The sequence below is a fragment of the Ictalurus punctatus genome, unplaced genomic scaffold (assembly GCF_001660625.3).
Source record: "Ictalurus punctatus breed USDA103 unplaced genomic scaffold, Coco_2.0 Super-Scaffold_100046, whole genome shotgun sequence".
Classification (NCBI taxonomy): Eukaryota; Metazoa; Chordata; class Actinopteri; order Siluriformes; family Ictaluridae; genus Ictalurus; species Ictalurus punctatus.
In genome coordinates this window covers 1,900,537-1,924,839 of record NW_026521087.1, presented here as the reverse complement: position 1 = coordinate 1,924,839, position 24,303 = coordinate 1,900,537, and the positions used below count along the sequence as shown (strand labels likewise).

The 24,303-nt window shown below is 39.6% G+C and overlaps 2 long non-coding RNA genes across 2 annotated transcripts; both read left to right on the top strand.

Annotated features, from left to right (window-relative positions):
* The first annotated feature begins 1,354 nt into the window (after positions 1-1,354).
* On the top strand, positions 1,355-7,633 carry LOC128630042 (uncharacterized). The gene is made up of 5 exons (XR_008394266.1): positions 1,355-1,725; positions 4,081-4,574; positions 4,725-6,875; positions 6,972-7,217; positions 7,302-7,633. It is a non-coding gene; the product is annotated as an uncharacterized LOC128630042 (long non-coding RNA).
* A 3,879-nt stretch (positions 7,634-11,512) lies between these two features.
* Positions 11,513-14,693, top strand: LOC128630049 (uncharacterized). Its single transcript, XR_008394276.1, has 4 exons — positions 11,513-13,045; positions 14,111-14,247; positions 14,346-14,437; positions 14,515-14,693. It is a non-coding gene; the product is annotated as an uncharacterized LOC128630049 (long non-coding RNA).
* The last annotated feature ends 9,610 nt before the right edge of the window (positions 14,694-24,303 follow it).

Sequence of the window (24,303 nt, the reverse complement as noted above, 5' to 3'; positions counted from 1 at the left end):
GGCTCTGACCCAACTTCCCTTCCCCAGTAGTTCCCACATCAGGCAATTTTTCTCCACTCTACAAAGGTATGACAAAGAGTGGCCTCAAAGTCTGGCTTTAAGCATCCGGCCTGGCAAGTGCAGGCAATCCCAGTTAATCAGCCTGGTGTGTTCTGGGTAACTGTGTTCCCCCACACGGCAACTCTTGCTGTGCACTGCTGCTGTCTTCTGCTGACTGTGCGAGGTGTAGCACAGCCTCTTACACCTCACTTGTGCCTTAATACGTCTTAAAATGCTACAAGCAACATATGGAGAAATGAAGCATTTGTTTTAATCCTATGTGCCATGATATGGCAATGACAATTCCATGGATGCAGCATTTTCTTTTAGTGAAACACAACACAAGTTTTAATGCATTAAAAAGCCCTTTTTGCTGGAAAGAAACAGAATGGTAATGGGTAGCTGATTGGCCTACAGTGAGTGACACATCATGTGTAAGTGAGTTCTTAAAAGAGCCGGACACTGCCAGTACCAGCAGTGTGATCCTGACTCCAGGACAGGAGTCAAAATGGGAAAGGCACAGCTGCACAATAGCATTCCAAATAGTGAGACCCCTTGCTCACAGAAACAGCACACAGGCCAGTATACTATTTCCCAAAGCACCAGCTCAGCCTAAAACGTCTCTTTATGTAAGTGCCTGATGAATGTGAAGGTGTCAGGGTTGGACTAAAGTCGGAACAAACTGAACCAGTGGACAGAGAGTATCACAGCGCGTACTCTCATTTAAAAAAAACAGACATGGAAAAGCATTAAGTATTAAGTACATTGGTAGTTGGGCTATAATGCAGAAGAGTGACACGGCACTACACACAGCCAGCTGCTATTCCTGGGACAACACCACCGATGGACTCTGCATGGTCAGATGGGAGAACTATGCAATAATACATTTTATTTGTCGCCGCCTTTCATAACACTCAAGGATACCTTATAAGAAAGACAACATACAAATATCACAAAAATCACCGCAAGCGGTGATTATCGGGAGCCAAGCACAAACTGCTTGTGTACAGTTATACGATTGACCATGTCTCTTTTCAAATATAATACAAGTCTTTAAGTGTCTCTACATGGAAGTGTTATTCTATGTACTATATTACAATATACAAATAACATTGTCTTCATTTTAGTTGGACAGCAATGCATTCAGTCATGTCTAGCAACTTAACAAATGTTTTCAGTATTTAGGATATATAAAAATGAAGGTATTTTGAAGATCACAGATTTCTTTTGCAAACGGATTAGGCTTAGATGGTTTTAGACTTTATTGCACTAGACGGTAGAGTAGTGCGTAGTGTAAGTGCATAGTGTAAGTGTACAGTACTTCATTAAGGACACTACTTTAATATTTACTCTCCGAAGTGTGTTTTCAGTACAGAAGTAATGTAATGAGTAAACGCACCGTGCAGACCAACTAATCGAAAATGAGATTCGTTTCCAACGATTTTCATAATCGATTATTATCGATTAGTTGTTGCAGCTCTAAATATAATATAACATTTGCAATCACTGTGATGGAGAAAATATGGAATGCAAAGTGCAATCTTCTTTATTGATCTATTTGTTTATATCCCTATTCCATTCATTTCTATGATTTAGTCATCTGGTGGGCGTGGTTGAGTGCGCAGGTGCGTCATTCAAACCGAGCGAGATGACCGTTGAGAATCAGCGCGAGACAGCTCCTTTCAGGTAAATTGAGGTACTTCTGTTGGTTGTATGAATAAAACACATCACGATTCTGATTAGCGTAGATTTACTACAGGTGCATTATTATTATTATTATTATTATTATTATTATTATTATTATTATTATTAATATTAGTAGTAGTAGTAATTATTATTCCTCTAGTTCGCTCCTTCAGTGTAGCGTTTATACTTCTTACACGTTAAACAATATCCATTATTGCGTTTTAAACATGGATATGACAGGATGGATTCCTCAGCTTGCCTTAAATTGACTCTTTATGACAATGGGAAACAATTCTCTTACAGTTCCTGTGAATAAAATCTAAAGAGTCTCAAACTCCTATTTATGAGGCTCATCAGGGCTCATACAAGCTTTTAGTCATTTAAAGTAATATCACTTTACTCTTAACTGTTCTTTGTGAGTGGTTTTTAAGATTGTTTTCACTGTAAACTGTCCTGTGGTATCTGTCATTGGTCTCTTTTGTATTACTCGGTGTCTTGTTTACATCCAGAACTGTGTGTGTAAGTGTGCACTGTAGGATCGCTATTCAAGCAACAAATTCCTTGTATACTCCAGCATACTTGGCCAGTAAAACTTATTCTGATAACTTGGGTTTGGACCTGCATGAAGTTGCCACCCTCACCCAAAATGTCGGCAAAATTGTCTCAATCGTTTGTGCTCCGTTTGTGCCCAAAAAAAATTCGTTTGTGCTGCTTCGATTTTGAAGATATTTAAAAGAATATTCATAGGTCATTCTGAGGTCTCTCAGACTCCCCATATGCTCTTAATTCACCACAAATATTCTCAATCGTTTGTGCTGCTTTTGTTTTTAAAATATTAGACATTGACTTATATGCACAAATCTCCTTGGTATGAGCACACTTTGAGTCGAAGTGCCGAAGACTTTTTCAAGACAATTCATATCATCATTTGTTCAATAAACAATTCTCTTTACTTCATTCACTGGTCTCTCATGATTGAACTTTTCATTTATTTACAAGGAGAATCATGTTACACTTCACTCCCACCACTAGGTGTCAGGGACACTTCTGTTCTCGATGCTCTAGTGGAAATTAGTGTTAGTATAGGGAAAGTCGATATAGTTACTAAATCAAAATTCTGGCCAGTGTAAGTACAATGTTTTAACACTGTCAGTTACAATAATATTAGTTAACTTCAATCATAATGGTAAAACATTAAAGAGAGCTAAGATTGTCAATGTTTATTGAACAGAAATCTCACTGCTAATACTAATATGGCTAATGTAGCTATGAAATGCTAATTACCGCTGCACATGGTACCCATGTTAGTTTTTTTAATACATTGTGCATCTAAGGGTCCACATTACCATATTGGTCCTAATATAAGATATAATATCCTTATACATTATTACTAGATTATATTTTCCTTGTATTTTGGCAAATACAGTCATACATGAAAACATGTTTATACTGTACATGACATTTTTTGCATCAGGATTATTTCAGTGGGTAATTATGTTTTGCTTATGCCAGATGCCCAAGAAACCAGCAGTGGACAGGGATTCCATTTTCACAGTCCTCCCTTCATCAAAAGAGGCCATAGTCCAAAATGTCAACATAGCTACTCCTAATCAGAGCATCTGGACAGAGCTTAGTGAGCAGCTAGAAAACAAGATCACTGCAAAGGCTCTATATACTTTTGTTAAATTGAACAGACAACATCTGGACTGCTTTAGGGTTTATTTATGAAAGTGATCATGAAACAAGTGGCAGTAATGATGACACTCATTTTGAGCCAGGTCCCTGCACATTTGTCTTTAAAAGAGCCAAGGTCTATCCATCAGCCGCAGAGAAATTCATAGAAATCAGAGGCAACTGTGAGGAATGTCATGGCCACATTCACATAAAATGTGACGGAGAGCCTGAAATGAACAGCCCAGTGGTGCTCAAGTGCTGAATTAAAAACACTGACTCCCTGCACACTGGCTGTTCGAAGCATGCGATGTCTGGTAACTTGCCTGTGCAGATAGTCAAAGAACTGTGTGAGGAAAGAATGGAACCCTGTTTATGACAACGTGGCAATTTTTTGGAGCACACTTGGTAGTGTGCGGAAGCATCGGCACGTCCCTAATAGCAAGTGCACACAGCTGAAACATTCTGTACTATTTTAACATGTTATTTATTCCACCGTGGCAGTTGTTCAGAGCACATTTGTAAGCATGCGAAAGTATCGGAACGTCCTTAAATAGCAAGAGAACACAGCTGAAACATTGTAATTTTTAAGTATGTAATTTATTCCACCATAGTAGCTATTAAGGGCACATATAAGCGTTTAAACGTCCCTAATAGGCAGAGCATGCCGTTTTTTTGCTGCAGGGTGGTTCCTACTAGGTCTGCTAATGGGACCGCCCTCCTGACTGGCTGCCTATAAAGTCACCCGCTCTAGCGGTGCTGAGCAGCGAGATGTCACAGAGAAGAGTGTGTCCAGTTTGTCGGCGTTTCTACACCAACGTGCAGGCTCATCTCGCCCAAATTCATCAGCAGGGTCCAGAGGAACGCTGGCTTCACCTGGCGGCAGCGAGCGAGCGGGTGATATGCGGGTGCTCTGGACTGCCCGGTGTCTGCATGTGGCAAGAAAGGTTTCCGCCGGCTAGACTGCCACCTGTTCCACCTTCACCAGCTCGCCGGGGACACGGTCAGGAAGCTACTGCTCAGCGCCAAAATAAAGCTGCAACAACTGCAAGCTTTCGGTGAGACGAACAAATCTAAAAGTTGCAAATGTTCTGAACTGATCGAAAAGTAGCAAAACTCTCCACAGAATTTGAGCGGCTGCAAGCGCTAGTAGCCCGGAAAGAGTAGTGGCTCTGTGGGTGAGTACCTAAACTATCTCTAGGCCTATTTTTATTGTGTGTGGGCGGCGGACTCCAGGTGGTCGCCCGCGGTGGACGTCCCAGGATGAAATTTGTTTTTCTTTCACTGATCCCCCCCCCCCCCCCCCCCTTTTTTTTCCTCTTTTCCAGAGCCAATGTTAAGTGTACACGGCTTGGCTGACAAGTCTCAGAGATGTCCCCAAAGCCGCGGCCAACGGCAAGCAGGAGAGGAGACACGTCGAGCGCTTCCTTCACTTTATGTGGGCCAACACAGACAGTCCCCTGGCAGCTGCTGGCTCATTACCCAAAAACACTTAAAATTTAACATAGAAGCCAATACTCACATCAACCTCTGAACCCAGTTGGAGATAGAAAAAAAGACACCAGCCGTGAGTGAGAAGAAGCAAGGGTCCAGATTTATTGTTCCGTTCCACCACACGAGATCCACACCGATGAGAATTCTCAGAAGTGATCTGATACCCTGAGCTTAAGCTCCAGTATTTATACTGTAATTACACAGTAAATAACCCATATGTTTCAAGAAGACTATGATATCAATACCAATAGGGTTAAAAAAGAGCTATTCAACTTACCATTAGCTCAAAAAACAGGGCTTTTCAACTTACAAATATAATCAAAACCAAGGGTTTTCAAATAACCATTAGCTTCAAAAGTGGAGAGATAAAACAATCTAGAGTGACCTTGGTCTTACTATTATCTCGCTGGGGGGGGGCAGCTTGACTCAGCTACCCTTATAAATGGCTCCTCATGGTTTTCTCTTAAAATTAAGGCCTTCCTTGCGAGACAAGAATCTTCACCATCTGAATTATGAGTAAGTTACATTTTCCTGTATTTCTAGTTTATAATTTATTTTCATATTTGCTCTATATCTCTATTTTATATATAGTTATACTGCTTGAAAAACGATTTACTGTACTTCCTACTTCATAAAATCATTATATTACCCTTCTACTGTCCTACATATCCTACTATTCTGTATTTTATAGAGTTTTCTATTATTATAAGATATTACCCTTATAATATCTTAATACTCCTTTTTATTATTCTTATAAAGTTATAATGTTATATGTGTGTGTGTGTGTGTGTATTATGTCTACATGCCCGCCCTTGACTGTACGAGAGTGTGTGTGTGTGTGTGTGTAAGTGTGTGTGTGTGTGTGTGTGTGTGTGTCTGTGTTAGCACTCCTCAGCTCTTATACTTCTGTTTGACTCTTCGACTATTAAACCATAGTGTAGTACTCTTAAAGATCTTTAAAGTGGAAATCCAATTTGTCAATATCTGCCTAATACCGCTTCTGTATGTCTAGGTGCCCATCGTCATTCCTTCTTCTCCCCTTTACTGGATCTGGATCTGGACACTCATTATCAGCTTGCGCATCTAACTGCTGATATCATGGTGCTACTTAACTATCTTCGCAGCACCCCCTCTGGAAATGGAAATGCGGGGTCCCCCCCCCCCCCCCCCCCCGATACAAAATCTGCCCCGTGAACGTGTGTATTGACGCCTCTACACAGCCAAAACCCCCCTCCAGCTTTCAGTCTGAGGAAGATGTCACCTTCTCTGACCTGGTCCCCGACCATTCTTCCCTCTTCTCACCTACCAGTCCGCCCCACTCTCAGTGGTCCTCTCACTTCACCTTTGCTGACTTTCCCATGTCCCCAGGACGCACCCCATTTTCTTCCCCCCACCACTCTCCTCAAGATTACGCACCCACCAGTCCTGTGAATTATCAATAAAACTACATATTACTCATACTAAGTGTCCCTCATGTTTATTTCATGTCATTTTTATCCACAACACAGCCCACCTGAAGTACATTGACAATGTCTCGAGAGTCCTTGAATGGATGAAATCATTGTGCCAGCGGTACAAGGTCACTCCGGCCAAGTTATTTCTGACGCGTGTTTCCAAGTTCCTCCATTAACTCGATGAGAGGCTGTCCAAGGGCCGAGTTGGCTCCACGAGGCTGTGGAGTCTCCAGAGACTGCTGCAGTGGGAGTGCAGACATCTGTCCGGTCGAGTCGTGCTCCACAGGCAAGGCGTGCGAGCGGAGAAGAGTGAGGGAGTACTTACAGCTCCTGCACGGCAAACTGTCGGACGCTGTCCCTGTTTCACTGGCTGATCTGAACTCGTCCAGCAGACCCGGACATGCTCAACCATTGCATCGGGCTGCTGTGTGCTCACTTCTTTTCGGTCAGCGGACACAGGACCGGAGTCCTGCAGAACCTCACGACTGAGGAGTTTGAGAACCTCGAGAAGGCTGACTCTTTCTGATCAATGTAAGTAACTTCTGTGTATTTCACTTTTATTTCCGGGGCTGCTGTGTTGTACATGGGGGTGTTTAATATTTTTCATTCATTGTCCTTTTCTCCCAGGTGAAGCAGCACAAACCTGCCTCTGCTTTTGGACTCGCTAAGCTAGCCGTCACCAAGCTGGAGCTGAAGTGGCTGAAAGCTTTCTGCCACCTGAGGAAGCATATGCCGGGATATGAGACTTCTGTGGGGTGGCTTTTCTTTTCTGGCACACAGGCCAGGATTTCTGCGCATGTCAAGCTTGCCCTGCGGGCACTCGTGGGAAGGGACATCACTGTGTCGGACATCCCCACAGCTCTAGCAACCTACGTAAGCATGATTAAAATGTTTTTTAACAAATTCATTCCAATGTGTTAAACGTTAAAGTGATAGAGAAATGTCTCCTGTTCACAGTGCGAACGCAAAAGACGAACAACGCATGCTCGTGACCAAGACGATGTGCTACAGCAATTAGCTGAGTCGTGGAGCTGTCGGTCAGCGAGGCGCACTCCGCCCAGTCTGCGCTAGAGTCCGCTGCGGGCATAGGTGCTACATAGGCCGGTTGTTTTTGGCTAATGGCCCTGTGTGTGTGTGTGTGTGTGTGTGTGTGTGTGTGTGTGTGTGTGTGTGTAAATATTTCATTAAAATGTTTGAACTGAATTCCCATTGTCTTAATATTTTGACATGTCCAAAAGTACAGTAGCATCACTCATGGCGAGACCACACAGCCGAAATTTCCGAAAGTACATGGACTGAGCTCTGGGCGAAGTTCGCAGGCTTTGCCCAGGGAGAGAGTGTCATCCTGGGCATACACTCGTGAGCTCCAGGCTGATCACTGCTGAATTTTTTCCTCGTTGATTTCAATGGTTTATGCGTTCCTAGTCAGGACAAGCTACTGTTTGTTGCACCTCTTCCATCCTCCTCCACGGTCTGAAGCCAGCTGCAGCCACCTTTTCATCAGCGTCACAATCTCAGCACTTGTTGCCCTTGATGTTAACGTGTTCTTTCGGACAGCATCTAATGAACATGAGGCAAAACAGTTGACAACTTCTGCAATTCGAGACACGCTAAAAAGGCTATTTATACTTCTACGTCAGACCTTTGCGTTGCCTGATGTGCACCTCTAAAAAACTGTAATAACGTCTGTGTATGCAGACAACAGTTGTGATTGGTCCTTTGTGCAAACAGAGACCCTCCCCGGGGATGATAAATATATCTGCAGTAATTTCATATTCACTGAGAATAAATGTAATGAAGCAGATTGCTTGTAGCTGATAATAAAAATGCTGAGGCTTATTACACACTTATTCAAGTTACAGTTAAATAATGAATGTGGGCTTAAAGTGCAGTCCCTCATCTTTAATTTAAACGTATTCACATCCACATTGGAGGAATGGTTTAGGAATTACAGCTCTTTAATATGTAGCCCCTTCTTTTTCAAGGGACCAAAAGTAATTGGCCATTTTACTGAAAATCTGTTTCATGGACAGGTGTGGGCTGTTCCTTCACTGTTTCATCAGTTAAGCACAGGGTAGCTGCAGGTATCAGCACTTACATTTTTGGAAATTTCTTGACTATGATATTAAAAAGTATTAGATTTGAAGACCTGCACATCACTTCAGTCATGCTACACGATACATCAGCTATAATGGATTGTGTTCATGCATATAAGCTGAAAGTTGCTGGCCTAAATTTAGCCAATTACCCAAAGACACTTAAAATTCAACATAGAAGCAAATACTCACATTTGCTGTAGATTGCTGTAGATGCTGTAGGCAGATTCTGTATCGAAGAAGAGGGGGGAACCCCGGATCTCCATTCCTAGAGGGGGTGCTGCGAAGATAGTTAAGTAGCATCATGATATCAGCAGTGAGATGCACAAGCTGGTAATGAGTGTCCAGATCCAGATCCAGATCCAGGTCCAGTAACGGAGAGAGAAGGGACTGACGACGGGCACCGGCACCTAGACATACAGAAGCGGTATTAGTCAGATGTGGATAAATTGGAAAAACACTTTAAAGATCTTTAAGAGTAATACACTATGGGTTGTTAGTCAAAAAGTCGAAAGAAGTGTACGAGCTGAGGAGTGCTAAAACACACACACACACACACACACCCTTGTACAGTCAAGGGCGGGCAAGTAGACATAACACACACACACACAATCTCTCTCACACACACATACTATTATAACTTTATAAGAATAATAAAAAGGAATATTAAGATATTATAAGGGTAATGTCTTATAATAATAACATATATATATATATATATATATATATATATATATATATATACTCTTTATAAAAATGATAAGAAGTAGGAAGTACAGTAAACTGTTTTTTCAAGCAGTATATATAATAAGAGATATAGAGTAAATCTGAAAATAAAATATAAACTAGATATACAGGAAAATATAACTTACTCATGATTCAGATGGTGAAGATTCTCGTCTCGCAAGGGAGGCCTAAATTTTAAGAGAACCATGAAGAGAGCCAGTTATAAGGGTGGCTGGGTCAAACTGCCCCCCCCCTCGAGATAACAATAAGACCAAGGTCCCATTAGATTGTTTAGTCTCCTCCACTTTCTATTCTCTAGGTAAATCAAAACTGAAGATTCTGATGCCCTGGGTAACTGAAAACTCTGGTTTCTGATCCTCTGAGTAACTGGAAACTCTGGGTTTTTATTTTCTGGGTTATTAGAAATGCCTGGGTTCTGATTTTATGTGTAAATTAAAACCCCTGGTTTCAATTCTATGTGTAAGTGAAATAGCCCTTTTCTGGAACATAAGAGTAAGGTAAATGAGCTCTTTTTTTTAACCCTATTGGTAGTGAGATCATAGTCTTCTTGAAACATATGGGCTATTTAGTGTGTAAATACAATATAAATACTGGAGCTTAAGCTCAGGGTAGGGGGATCACTTCTGAGAATTCTCATCGGTGTGGATCTCGTGTGGTGGAACGGAACAATAAATCTGGACCCTTGCTTCTTCTCACTCACGGCTGGTGTATTTTTTTCTATCTCCAACTGGGCTCTGAGGTAGATGTGAGTATTGGCTTCTAAGTTGAATTTTAAGTGTTTTGGGGTAATAGGCTAAATTTGAGCCAACAGCATCGAGGCAGCCAAGTTGTTTATCACTAGGACCCTGCTCCTATAGGACAGCTGTGATTGAATCCATCTCCATCTATTTAGATTTTCTAGAACCTTATTGGTCAATCCATCCCAGTTCTTCTGCATATATCGATCTGTGCCAAAGAAGATCCCAAGTATTCTCAGTCCCTCCATGAACTCTCCTATGGGAGGTGAGGTATATTTTCCTCCTGCCATTGACCTAGAAGCAAGGCATCAGTTTTGTTCCAGTTTACACGTGCAGATGATGCGCTCTGAAAGACATCCAGGCCAGAAAACACGTGACTGATGTCATCCTCGGACCTGATTATCACCGTCAGATCATCAGCATATGCTGTGAGCTTGACTGTGGTCACATCAGATAAGTCAGGGCTTAACACTGAAAACCCTTGCAGATTTTCTCGCAGGTGTCTTAGCAGGGGCTCAATGGGGAGAGTGTACAGCAGACCGGACAGGCTACAGCCTTGTGGAACACCTCTGTGCACGGAAAAGTTCTTGTTAGTGTTCCGTTTATTTTCAGCATACTGTACACATCAGTGTACAGCAGCCTAATCCATGAGATGAAGCGTCCACCAATGCCCAAAGCTGTTAGGGTCTTAAAAAGATAACCATGATCCAATCTGTCAAAAGCCTTCTCTTGACCTAGTGACACTAGTCCCATCTCTACCTTATATAGCTCTGTGAGGTGCAACAGGTCTCGCACCAGAAAAAGGTTGCTGAAGATTGAGCGTTCTGGGATGCAGTATGACTGGTCATCATGTAGTATTGTGGCTAAAAATCTTTTAAGGCGGTTTGTTAATGCCTTTGAAAAGATTTTATAATCTGTCCCAAGGAGGGAGACAGGACGCCAGTTCTTTAAGCTACCAAGGTCTCCTTTTTTGGGTAACAGGGTAATTACAGCTCTCCTACAGCTAAGGGGTAAGACTTTTGTTTCCATACATCTGAGTATGACAAAGTGCAGGTCTGGGCCAATCAAGGACCAGAATGTTTTATAAAATTCGGAGGTCAATCCATCCAGCCCCGGTGACTTTCCGTTTGACAGTTGTTGAGCAGCTGTACTGAGCTCTTCTAAGGACAGTGATTTTTCAAGTTCGTTTCTCTCACCCTCGCTCAGCTGTGGTAGTCCATTCAGAAGTTCTTCAGTTGCTTCAGGATCACATGGTTGACTATTGTACAGTTCCTCATAAAAAGATAGCGCTTGTAGAATGATGTCATCTTTGTCGGTAGTTTCTTGTCCATTGGGTAGTTTCAAGTGGCTGATGGACTTCTTCTCTCTGTTTTTTTTCTCCAGTGCAAAGAAGAAAGATGTAGATGAGTCCATTTTAGTATATTGTGTAAACTTGGCCTGCACCATGGCACCCTGATCTCTCTCTTCATACAAGTTTTTCAGAAGAATTTTATATATATATATATATATATATATATATATATATATATATATATATATATATATATAGAGAGAGAGAGAGAGAGAGAGAGAGAGAGAGAGGGAGAGAGAGAGAGAGCTTCTAAATACTAAGGAAATTGAAAAAGAGCCCTGAAATGTTAATGGAAATCATGGAAGAACTTTGAGACTGAAAAGAGAGGAGAAGAGTCTCCTAAAACTGGGGAAAAGAAAACCCTCTCAATATTATGAAACTTGGGGAACAGCATCACAAAGATGAGTTGAGACGTGTCTTTCATCAAGTCTGGTGAAATTGAGAAAGATCCAAATTGAGAACGAGGAATTCAAAGAAGCGCATCATGATTAAGAATGTGCCTTTCAAGAGGAACATGAGGAAGAGCTGATCTAGCCTGGCAACGCTGAGAAAGAGTCTTTTAAGACCAAGGATGTTGAGGAGCCTCTCAAGCCTGAGGAAGGTACGGAAGAAGTTCTCAAAAATAAGGAAGTTGAGGGAGAGTTTCTCCAAAATAAAGAAGTTGAGGACGAGGTTCTCAAAAATAAAGAACTTGAGGAAGATTTTCTCAAAACTTAGGAAGTTTAGGAAGAGCCTTTCAAGCCTGAAGAAGTTTAGGAAGAGTCTCTCAAGACCAAAGTGTCATGATTCCCCCTTGAAGCAGCATGCTCTAAGCGCGAATGCGTGAGCACCTGCTTTTCCGTTGTTGACCGTAGTGACATCTGGACACGTGTGTTTTGTTTGTTTCTGTCATGTCTCCTCCCTGTTCTGTCATTGGCTGGGATTTCACGTGGGTCTGTATTGCTCTCAGCTGCTAGCGGTTTAGACGCTGATCATGTCCACATATATACCGCGCGCCTTCCAGCACACAACGTGGAACATTATCGTAGAGTTAGTTTAGTTCGTGTCGTAGTCGTAGTCGTAGTCGTAGTCATAGTCGTAGTCGTAGTCATAGTCACGGTCCATGTTTAGAGTTAGTTCGCGCTGGATTATCCGCTCCCAGTTCCTCGTCATAGTTCGTTTCTCGTTTTGTTTATCGACCCTGTTTTCCGTGACCATGACCTAGATTCCAGCCTTGCCCCGTGTATGCCTGTTTGCCAATCGCCTGACCTCTTGCATGTTTGCGGATTACGTTTTGGATCACGTTTTGGATTTGTCTGCCTGTCTCTCTTTCAAATAAACAACTGTTCATCCTGCACTTGCATCCGTCCTATCTCCGCTCCGTCACGATACGTGACACAAAGAAGGTGAGGAAGAGTTTCTCAAGACTTAAGAAGTTGAACTGAAAGGAAGTGTCTCAGGTCTGAAGAAGTTGAAGGAGAGGTTTAAAAAATAAGGAACTGGATGAAGTGGTTCTCAAAACTGAGGAAGTTCAAGAAGAACCTTTCAAGCCTGGGGAAGAAAAGGAAGAGTCTCTCAAGACCAAGGAAGGTGAGGAATATTGCTACAAAGCTGAAGAAGAGTCTCACAAGTCTGAAGAAGTTGAGGAAGAGCGTCTTCTCTTCTCTCCACTTGGGCAGGAAAACCATCCATGAGCTGCAGTAAAATGTAGCCTTAGTGTTTGTTGATACAGTGGGGGTCATGATGTCTGAGTCCAGCAGCAAGAATTGACCATTTTACTCAACTGGCCAGGTTGGTACACCTGCTGAATAAGATGTTTGAAACCTATTTGACTTGTCGAATAGAGTGTTTTTCAGTACAGAATCTAACTAGAAAGATTACTGGTAGATCAGAGAGAATAGTCGGGAACATATAAAAGGATTTGAAAACATCTTTTCCTACATCTTTGTGGGATTATATAACCGACTTTAAGTCCGGCAGTAACACACAGGTCTTTTTACCAGAAGTGTACTTAACTCCAGAGGTAGCTCAAATAAAAAATGGAGACAATGTAAACATTTTGTTATCTTTTAAAGGCTTGCTTGCAAAGTCTACCGTTTTCCATGGGGAACAAACAAAATGCATATATTTCCTGTGTAAAGTCCTACTTTGTCGGACATCTAAGGGGGAGGAGGCATACAGAATGGAGGACTCATTTCTTGACCGGGAGATAATGAACCTTCATGGCAGTTATTGTATAAAAACCCTCTACCAAAAAGTTCTGTTGACTTACAGTGGCGGATTTTACGTTGTGCATTACCAACAAAAGTGCTTTTGTTTAAATGTAAATATGCACCGTCTCCACTGTGTACTTTGTGTGATGAACTCGATACTGTGCTTCATGTCTTTTGTGAATGTTGTAAATTATCTCCGCTCTTTAATCTATTGTATACAATGTTTCGTAGTTTGGGGATCATTTTCTCTAAAACAGGGTTTATTTATGGGGTAGATATTCTCGCTACAGGCAGGAAATCTGTACCTATTCGGATTTTTTGGTCGTCAAGCAAAATTAGCCATTTAGAAGGCTTACAAAATGGGATTGGAAGGGAAAGAAGTAAACATGGTTAAATTATCTAAGGCCTTGGTTGAGTCTAGGATTAGATTAAAGTACGAATTTTACCAAATGAATGGTGATCTTCCGATGTTTGAGAAGAAATGGTGTGTAAACAAAGGGGTAACTTATAAGAGGCGAGAATCTCTTTTTCAATTGGTAATGGTCGTTAAAACAATGTGTTCTGTATGTTAAGGTTTTTTAAATTGTAAAATAAATTATATTTTAAAAGTCAAAGTCTCTCTCTCTTCTCTCTCTCCCCATAGATGTGTCGTTATCTGTAGCATCCCTGCTGGTGCCTCTACAAATTACACCTGCAACATGAGGGGTCGTCATGTGAACATCATTCCCGATGTTATCCAGGCTCTCACGCTCTGTGAAGTGGAAGTCTATGGGGTTCCAGGTTACACTTTTGCATCCAGTTCACAATTTCATATACGTTTGAAGTCAAATTAAGTTTTACAACAGCTGCTAAATGTCAATACTGTTAATTTTTTTTAGTGCCTGTTACTAAGAGGGCATTTCTGAGATTGAAGTTTAACAGCAGTGAGGATCTTATGAACCCTACTGTGAGGGACAAAATTCTTCAAAAGGTTTGTGTTTATGACATGTATGGTAGATTCATACATACACAAATAAATAAATAAATAATAGTACTTTTTCATCATAGATGATATCTGCCAATGTCCAGCCTTCAGTGCGTCAGATCCGTTGGACTAAGGAACCAGAGGTGGAAAAAGAAACTTAAAAAACGGTAGGAAATATCACTACTACTACTGCAATAATAATAATAATACAACTACTTCTACTGCTAATAATAGTAATATAGCCATAAGAGGCAGTCTGTGGGGTCCAAACACTCCCTGCGTATAGCACCCCCAGTGGCCAGTTCTTGTCAAGATTCATAGAACAATAGAGACCATATGTGAACTTTCTTACACATCACATTTTGTGATGATAACTCAATGCTAGTTGTGTACCCTACCTGCTGAAAGCCGACTGGCAGAAGGCAGACTTTTTTTTTTAAGTAATTCAGTTACAGATTAGCAGAAAGCGCACAGCAAATTCTGCTCAATTGGAATTTTGGTTCCTGAGAAACAGCTATTTGAACTTAACGCTGACCCTTATGAACATGAACAGCACGCCCCAGGTAGCCAATTTGAGTGAGATTGCATCAGATACTGTGGGGTCCTTCCCTGAACTTTATATTCAAGTTTTGTGGCAATAGCTTAATGGGAAACTTTTCAATTATCTGATAGGCCAATGACAGGCATGTTTTTTTTCAGTAATTAAGTCATTATGAGAATCTATTATAGATTAACACATACTGTATATCTACCATACCAAATTTCAGCTTGATCAGACATACAGTTCCTCATAAACAGCTATCTGATCTTAGCTCTGCTCCCTTTGTATGACCAAATTTGGCACATAGCAAAAAATGCTAAACTAACTTTTGCCAACTAGTCCTAGGATGTTTGGCCTAGCTTCAGAAATTTGGTGACAGTCCTCAATAATTAATTTTTGGTGTGATGCTCACTAATTATCAAAAACATGTTGACATTTGTAAACAGCAACATCTCACTTTCCTGGGTAATGGGAGGGAGTACTACAACCCCAATTCCAAAAAAGTTGGGATGTTATGAAAAATGTAAATAAAAACAGAATGCAATGATTTGCAATCTCATAAACCCATGTTATTCATGATAGAACATAAAAAACAAATCAAATGTGTAAACTGAGGAAATGTAGCATTTAAAGGAAAAAAAATAGGTAACTTTGAATTTATGGGCGCAACACGTCTCAAAATAATTTGGGCGGGGCAACAGAAGGCTGGAACAGTAAGTGTTACTAAAAAGAAACAGCTGGAGGAACATTGTGCTACTAATTATGTTAACTGGCAACAGGTCAGTAACATGATTGGGTATAAAAAGAGCATCTTGGAGAGGCAGAGTCTTTCAGAAGTAAAGATGGGCCTCTGTACACCAATCTGTGAAAAACTACAACTACAATTTGTGGAACAATTTCAGAATAATGCTCCTCAATGTAAAATTGTGAAGGCTATGACTCTCATCTACAGCACATCATATCATGAAAAAATTCAGAATCTGGAGAAATCTGTGGCCCGAGTCTCTTTCCATAAATCTTAAATAAACACCTCCTTATAGATAGCTTCACCATATCAATGACTAAAAGTTTTTATTAAAGTAGTACAGCACAAATCTGTTTATTATTAGACTTTGATTATGTGGAATGTTTGCCAGAGAAGTCGCTGTGAATGATTTGCTATCATAGAAAGGATAACTTATTACAATGAGCTCGTTAATATAAACCTGAGATATGAATTGCAGCCTTCAGACCTTCTGGCCTATCAGATTCCAGAGTGCAACAGCAGTGTGATATAATTTGTATTAAATACACTAAAATCTCTCTTGATAGTTATATGAAATTTGCAGAACATCAGTTTACTGTTACTTATTTATTAATTCATTGATTTATTTCTTTTACCTGAGTGATATCACACTGAAACATGAAATATATCTGAAACAACAAGAAGAAGATGAAGTGGAAGAAGAACTGTTCAAAGAACAAAAAGAAAAAAAATCAAATGTGTGAGGTTTGGGTGTAGCACTTGAAAATACTAGCTAACTGATGTTATAGGTTTATTAATTAGAAGTACTAGAAGTTTTTTAGTTTATTTGTTTGGGAAATGTATCTATGAAAAATTACCACAGGGTTTGTACAAGGTGCTTGAATTTGGCATTTGGAAATATAAGTACTGGAAGACCTTAAATAGCCTTTTTTTATGTAACAGTGGTTAAAAAGTGCTTGAATGTTATTTATTTATTGACTTTTTATCAATCACTTTAAAGGGTTTATTTTCAAAAGAACACGAATACAACCCTTTCACTCAAAATATGACTCCCCGCTGCAGCCCCTCCTCCTCCTGCTGTTCACTCATTCATTTTAACAGGCTTCGGACCACTTCTCAGACCCCTTTAGCAACTTTTTTTTTTTTTAAAGCACCTAGCGACATATCTAGAGACTTTTCAGACAAACCTTAGCTACTTTCCGTAGAAGAGAATGGCCAGTACTGCCTGGTGAGTGCGAGGTCCTGCTTTCAGAAACAGAAAAAATATGTAAATGAGAACAGCTTTATTGGGAATTCGGCTGTATTAAAATTCAGCATGTGAGCACAGAGAGTAGGATGTATTATAAAGGGCTGACTCTAGGCAGAGTGAAAATACGATGCAATGGTGAAATTATGGTGAAAATGAAGCAATGACTGGGAAATACAAATTTAGTCCATCACGGCTGGGAAAAGGGGCTATATTAAAATGGTTGTTTAAAAAAATATATATATTTATTATTATTATTATTATTATTGTTATTAATATTTTTTTGGAAATGAAGGATATGTTTGAATGACATCTCTTGTATAGTCCTTGAAAGAAAAAAAGTGCTCAAAGTCCTTGAAAGTCCTGGAATTTCATTATGAAGCATCTGTACAGTACATCTGTACTGTACCTGTTATATGTACTATGCGATTGATGTATTAAACATGCCTCTTGATTTCTGGGTTTAGCATAGTTATACCTCGGTTTGAGTTTAAAACAATTGCTAGATTTTCTGGTAGAATATTGCTAGTTAAGTTTCTCTCACAGATATTACTGAGTAGATAAAGTATATTCAGTAGCTTTTCTGGGATAGTGAGAATTTAGGTTAATATAGTAGAAAACAAAACACTCAGATTATCCTGGTTGTAAGAACTGCTCATTCATCTGTACACCTTTACAGTTTTCACTGCAGATATATCATCAGCTTTATTGAACAAGACTCAGAATCCTTGACACCTCCCAGCCAATCAGTCATCACAGTCATGATGAATTTTTGTATGGTTGGAAGCATGTTTAAAACACAAAGTGCTGTGATCATGTAAGAATGAGGTTTTACTCACTGGCATAAATGTGTTCACTTTAAACTTTGTTCCTTCCCTTAAACACTTACCTGCTTGAGAATTTCCAATGTTTGTAGAATGATGATTCTCAGTACAGCACATTGCCAAGTATTAATGGGCTTTAAATTTATTTATTTGTGACAATTATGGGATTTTCTAATTTGTTTAATATGTGAACTTCTTATCACTCCACCGTAGAAACAAAACAAAAAAAAACCCAAACCACTAAATGCTAGCTTCATCTTCTTTTAATTTGATTGTCAGTGCTCAACTCAAACCAACAGCAGTATTATTAATAATATCAGGAATGATTGTGTCTAAAATCAACCACTGATTATATCCCACTTGTTTGTTTCTAGATTGTATGATTTATTTAGCCAAATCTAAACTCACTTCTCCATTTGTGTAACTGGATACTCAGGATAATAAAATTTCACTCTCGTTTCCATCCATCCCCATTTTCTACATCTCCTATCATACAGGAACCTTGAGCCTATCCCAGAGATCATAGGGCACAGGACAGGGTACACACTGGACAGGGTACCAGGCCATCGCAAGGCACACTCACATACACATTCACACACCCATTCATACACTACAGACACTTTGGACATGCCAATCAGCCTACCATGCATGTCCCTGGACAGGGGGAGCAGCACAGGGAGAACACGCAAACTACGCACACACAGGGTTGTGGTGGGAATCAAACCCCCAACCCTGGAGGTGGGAGACGAACGTGCTGAGAACTAAGCCACCGTGCGCCCCACTCTGGTCTCTTTAATTTAATAAAAATGTGACACACAGAATAGCACAATGTGCTATCAAATAAATAGTGGGTGACTGTTTTCTTTATAGTGTATATGCACTGTGAATGATTTCTTATTTAAACACATAAATGTAACTGACATGCTGCTTTATTAAATCATAGCAACTTGAGCACCTGCCTAGCCCAACTCTGAATATGAGGAACTTTCCTACACGAATATTGACATAACTAATGGTCTGCACTTATATAGTGCTTTTTAACCTGAGCAGTGTTTCCCATTCACCCATTCTCACACCAATGGTAGCAGAGCTGCCATGCAAGGTGCTAACTTGACATCAGGAGCAGCTTGGGGTTCAGTGTCTTGCCCAAGGACACTTCGAGTCATGTGGGCCAGGAATCGAACCTCCAACCCTACAATTAGACAACCTGCTCTACCACCTGAGCACAGCCACCAACTAGATAACTAGATGTTTAAGTCAGCTTATCCCATTCCTACATTTTCTTGTTACATATAGATTAAGTCTCTTAAGTGTTTCCTACATGTATATATATTTTTTAATTTGCATGTCTACCAATATGTAAGCCAATGCATATGTTTTACACTACTAATACAAAATGTCCCAGTGAGGCCTTCCACACCCATCAAAATATTGCCATCTCACTGTTTGACAGAAAAAAAATATAACAATGATGCTTTAGAATTAGATAAATTAAGTTTCTGCAAGATATGAATCGAACTATTCATTTAGAACTCAAAAAGTACATTAATGGCTTTAGTAATGACCACTGTGTATCCCATGTAGCACACTAACCCTAATGTGTATGACCGCATGTACTATGTTGCAATAATAATAATAATAAAATTTATTATTATTATTATCACCAAATAATCACTTCACTGGACAGGAATGTGATGTAACGACACAGGACAGTTAGCAGGAAGTAAGCGCAGGAGCGCCGTCTTTATTGATAAACAAACTAACAGAACACAAGAAACGCGGTCTATGCTGAACAGGACTAGCTGGATCAACCATGGAACTACAGTCTAGGCATTACTCGAAAACAGAACATGGAACTGAGACCGCTAGCATGCTACACGCATTCTAACACAGAGCTAAAGCTATACTCCTTAAACACTACTAACGTTACAAACTATAATACTGCGCGAAGTGCGCAGCCACACGAGGGGTTTAAATAACCAACATAATTAAACTAAAGCATAGACACCTCGAGAAATAAAGACACACCCTCGAACATAAGCCAATACCTGGACAGGAAGTAAATCAAAACAAACGAGCCGCGCGTGTCCATATGTCAGAGTCTCGTGCACGCGCGCTCTGCAGCAGTCTTTGTGCTTCGACGCCGCAGCGCCATCCACCGGCGGAAGCGTAACAGATGTAAAAACAGACTTAAAAACATTGAGTCATTTAATACAGGTCAACTGTTTTCTATTATACAAGCAGCGTGTGTGTGTGTTCTGTTTCATTTCATTTTCTTTTCAGGGATAAACATACTGGAGGTTTTTTGTTGATCTGGCACAAAATTAAATGGAACTAAGTTACATTAAAAAGGGGGAAACTTTGGGTACCAAGGTTATAAGTTATAAACTAGGGAAGAGAGAGAGAGAGAGAGAGAGAGAGAGAGAGAGAGAGAGAGAGAGAGAGAGAGAGAGAGAGAGAGAGAGAGATGGCATGTGGTCTGCGTCTCTGTAGCACCGCTGTTCTACAGTAAGTGCTGAGGGCGAGACCTGAATATCGGGCTGCCAGATCGCTTCATTTCAACTATAACTATTAAATGGATGGGAGTGGGGGTTGGGGTTAACATTTGACCAACCAAAATCATTTCAAAATTGAGACGTAAAAGTCCTGAGGTTACAAAGGAACCCATCGTTTAGCAGCTGATTTAGAATTAAAAATGTCATGTATAAGTCTACATAATGAGTCTTTATTGGTCACATATGCAGTAGAGCACAGTGAAATTGTTTTCTTCACATACCCCAACATGTCAGGAAGCTGGGGTCAGAGCACAGGGTCATGATATGGTGACCTGACCTTCTGATCAGTAAACCAGAGCCTTAACCTCTAAGCCACCTCTGCCCCAGTGGTGAGAGAAACATGAATGTTCATAGCATCTATTACTTCTTACCCCACTATTTGCCAAATAATACAAATATAGACTTATAAACACCGCTATTAAAAGCTTAATAAGAGAATACTGCAATTTTTGGGAAATTGCCGTTCCCGAGTTTGGCCACACGAGGGCAGTCATGTTCCATCCAGCACAACACACGACGCCTAAAACAGAAGGTAGGTTGTAGGTATTTTACTATTACTACTACTACTTCTAATAATGACCTCAATCGAAGTAATTAAATACGTAATGAACATTGTTGTCTATATAGCTGACCTCATTTTTCTACACAGCGAGTTAAAGGCGCACAACTATCAGAATCCCAGTTCATAATTGTGTTTGATTGGCCAAGTAGAATAAAGTGTGCGAGGAGTCCGACTCTTTTTGAGCTTATTGGACATTACGCATTGCTGTAATTATCTCATTGGCACTACTTAATTGCTCATAGTTTATTTGACGAATGCAACTGCTGCGACATATTTTGCCAATCTTAAGCTCAGCCGTCATTCTGGAGGCGCAGTTTTGGTTGATGCATGACATTTAGGTTCAAACACAGTGTGTACATCGACTGTAACACAGATAGTGAAAATGGAAATGTGAAAAGAGAAGGCCAGTGATTAGAGAGAGAGAGAATGGGGAAGAAGAAGACGTTAGCAGGTGAAAAGCAGTGCCTAGTGTTTGTTTTAGAAAAAGAGAGCTATTGTGTGACCGTTGGTGTAAGGCCCGCCTCCTCGCCTGTTCTCAACTAGGTCCTGTCGAGTGTGGATAAATAGGTGGGCGCTGCGCGAGAAGTTTTATTGAGCGATTTGACTTCGGGAGCAGCATCATGTCTGGAAGAGGCAAGGGTGGTAAGTCTATGGATCAAAGGTCCTTCAATCTTTTCAATAGGCGAAAGTAAAGCTGATGGTATTGCGACCTTATTTTATAACAATAAATTTAAAATAATTAAGAGTCGTGAAATAATTCCTGGTCGATTAATGTTTATAGATGTGTTTTATTGCACAAAAAAAATTAGAGTAATAAATGTATACACAGCACAGGATACTGTTGGTAAAATCCGGCTTTTTAAAAAGCTTAAAATGCTCCTGTGCGTCGGTTTCTATACCATTGTATGCGGTGATTTTAATACAATCACAGATGATAATGATAAAATTTCTTCCCAAATATGTAAAATTAGGAGAGAAGGTGGTGTCCTTAAATCTATAATGAATGAACAGCATTTCACCGACATATTTAGGACATTATATCCAGAGAAAGTGGACTTTACAAGGTTTGATAAAACATGTAAAACTAGGATTGACAGGATATATATTAATAATAATTTTGAGGCAAAATTTTATACAACAAAACTCTTGGTTGAGTCGGACCACTTGACAGTTATATGTGGCATGAGACTTAAAAATGAAGAAAGAAGAAACTATTGGAAATTAAACACACAAATCTTGAAAAGTCCTTTATTGATTATAGAATTAAAGGAAGAAATTAATAGGATTAAAACTTTAGATATCCTCACGACCAATTATTGTGATTTGTGGGAAGTTTTTAAGATCCAGATTAAAAAATTTCTTAAATACAAATGTCTATGTTTTAATAAAGAAAAAAAATAAGAAGTACAATACAATTATGACACAATATATAAACCTAAAACTGAAAAATACAAGAGATGAAAGTGAGGAAAACAACTTAAAGGATTTGAAAAAAGAGATAGAAACTTTAAATAATGAGTTTTTACTGAACATTCAAGTCCGAGCAGGAATAATTTCCGATGAACTTCTAAATCAAACAAAAGCAATTTCACTATTTAATAAAAGGAAAGAAGCCCAATATATCGAAGCCATTAAAACAGATAATGGAACTATAGTAAAAAATCCTAAAGACGTCAGAGATGCTGTTCGGATCCTTTGTTCAAACATGTACAACTCAATTGAAATAGATAATAAACTCCTAAAAACCTTTTTGAATGTAAAAAATAGTGTCGACCCGCCTTCCAAGAGCTTAGGTGAGGAAATAAAAGAGGCTGAGGTTGTTGATGCCATTAAACAATTAAATCTAAAAAAGTCTCCAGGGAAAGATGGTCTCCCGTCTGATTTTTATCATGCATGCGCCATAGATTTGGCTAAATTATTAACGCAAGCCTTTAATGATGGGATCGCTAGAGGTTACATGCATGACTCGTTCTATGAAGGCATTTTATCCTTGTTGTATAAAAAGGGTGAAATGTGTGATATCAACAACTGGAGACATCTCACCCTAATGAATGTCGATTATAAGATTTTTGCAAAGACCATTATGAACAGGATGAGTGACTATTTGGATGTAATAATAGCTAAACAACAAACATGTGCAATAAAGGGAAGATTTATGTGGGACAACTTGAACACATTAAGAGAACTAGTTTTTGATAAAAATGGTGACAGTTTTTACATTGTGGCTTTGGACCAAAGAAAAGCATTTGATTATATCTCAAGAGACTATTTGTGGGAGATTTTAAAACTGTATCAATTCCCTGAAAATTTCATAAACATGATTAAATGCCTTTATGTTAAATCGACGGTTGAAGTAAATGTTAACGGTTCTTTGACTGAACCATTTGAAGTTATGCGGGGTGTAAAGCAAGGGTGCCCTCTGAGTGCAGCCCTATATATTTTATCTATAAACCCACTTGTACAAAAAATCCAAGATGATCATAGACTTAAAGGTCTTCAAATAGGAAAGAACAGAGTCGTGATCTCTGCTTATGCTGATGACATAACTGTATTTGTGAAATCTAAACAAGAACTAGACATCATCTTTGAATATTTTAGCGAGTATGAGCAAGTCTCTGGAGCCTCCTTAAATAAAGCTAAAACGGAATGTGTCTGGATTGGAAATGAAAAAAACAAATTTCCCATAGATGTCCCAGAAGTTCAGCAATTAAAGGTTTTAGGTATATATATATAGATAATAATGGCTGTGTCGACCATAACTGGTCAAAAAAAGAAGAAATAATACAAGATGAAATTGATAAATGGAAATCATGTAATCTAAGTTATAAAACTAGAATAAATATTATTAAAACTTTTCTATTATCAAAAATACTGTTTTTATCATGCATCTTACCTCCGACAGAAGTTTGGGTAAAAAGACTTCATAAAATATGCTGTAATTTCATATGGGATACGACTCGTGAGGTTACAAAACGTGAGCTCCTTTTTAAGAGAAGGGAACTGGGAGGCCTTGGGGCTGTCGATATATCCCTAAAAACTAAAATAGCAGTGTGCAAAATCATCGCGAGTGGTATTGCCAGGCAAACCGAATGGATAGGGAACATCTCTAACTGGAAATCTAAAAAAGGTCCATTGAGGAAAGGAATTCCGTATTATAAACTGATGTTTTCCGACTTCACTGACAAGTTTAAAGATCTAAACATCGATTGGGTGAAAGACTCGAGCAAAGAAATATATCTTTTAATTGTTGATCGAGTTTATTGTAACCCTGTGGCTTTCAGAAATTTGGAGGAAGACCAAAACAAAGAATGTCTCCAAAACTTACAGAATAAAATCCTATCTGAACACCTGAGAGATACAACTTGGTTAGTCGCTGTAAGAAGGCTCCCAGTAAGAGCG